We start from the raw sequence: 1,155 nt of genomic DNA on the forward strand, positions 1-1,155 counted from the left end.
TGGCAATGAATGTTTGTGGCTTACCCTCCTTGTGAAGGGTGTCAATGATTGTCTTCTGGACATCTGTCAGATCAGCAGTCTTCCCCATGATCATGTAGCCTAGTGAACCAAACTGAGAGACCATTTTGAAGGCTCAGGAAACCTTTGCAGGTGTTTTGAGTTGATTAGCTGATTGGCATGTCACCATATTCTAATTTGTTGAGATAGTGAATTGGTGGGTTTTTGTTAAATGTGAGCCAAAATCATCACAATTAAAAGAACCAAAGACTTAAACTACTTCAGTCTGTGTGCATTGAATTTATTTAATACACGAGTTTCACAATTTGAGTTGAATTACTGAAATAAATGAACTTTTCCACGACATTCTAATTTATTGAGATGCACCTGTAGATAGATAGATAGATAGTGCCCTTTGTAGGTATTTGTAATTTATGCCATTTGGAACAAAACTGTCTCTCTCTCACAGCTCCAGCAGGACATCCAGGTGCGTCAGAATGAGATTCATCGGGAAACCAGGAGGAAGGAGAAGTTGGAAAGGGAAGTGAAGCAGCTTCAAACTGACCTGGAGTCCAAACATTCAGAGATTAAATCACTGACTCAGCAGAGCCAGCGTTTGCAAGATGATCAGCAGAAACTGGAACAACAGCTCCAGGAACACAACGTACGAAACTCTGATCTAGGGTCAGTGGGAGAAGGAGTGACATAAAGTCAGTCCGTGGTCAGTGGTAGGACATCTTAGTTCATTTTAACTGCCAAAACTGTAGAAGAAAACTTTATTAAACAATAACTTAATGTAAAAGTTACAAAAGTTGTACGTTTCTGTATTTTTCAACTTTATGAACAGCATTTCCATTTGAGAATCTCTCTAGAGGAAGAGTTTGTCAGATTTAGCTAATATCTGAAGACATTTTTCAACTATTTTATCACACAGAATAGCTAGGTTGGGAACAAATGTATACACACATGCAGAACTTGTGAAAGTAATTTGTATTCTTTCTGACAGATTATAAATGAGAAAACCGGCAAAGAAATGGAACAACTCCAACATCGCAACTCTAAACTCCAGCAGGATAATGAACAAAATGGCATCGGCCTAGCGCAACTCTCCCAACAGAACCAACAGCGAGCATTGGACCTGAAGGCACACACACACAC

At 39.4% G+C, this 1,155-nt stretch overlaps 1 pseudogene; it reads left to right on the forward strand.

The window, feature by feature from the left end:
• LOC107670559 (cilia- and flagella-associated protein 58-like) overlaps positions 1–1,155 on the forward strand; it is a 56,883-nt pseudogene that overhangs the window by 14,324 nt on the left and 41,404 nt on the right.

The sequence above is a fragment of the Sinocyclocheilus anshuiensis genome, unplaced genomic scaffold (assembly GCF_001515605.1).
Source record: "Sinocyclocheilus anshuiensis isolate Anshui unplaced genomic scaffold, SAMN03320099.WGS_v1.1 scaffold1334, whole genome shotgun sequence".
Classification (NCBI taxonomy): domain Eukaryota; kingdom Metazoa; phylum Chordata; class Actinopteri; order Cypriniformes; family Cyprinidae; genus Sinocyclocheilus; species Sinocyclocheilus anshuiensis.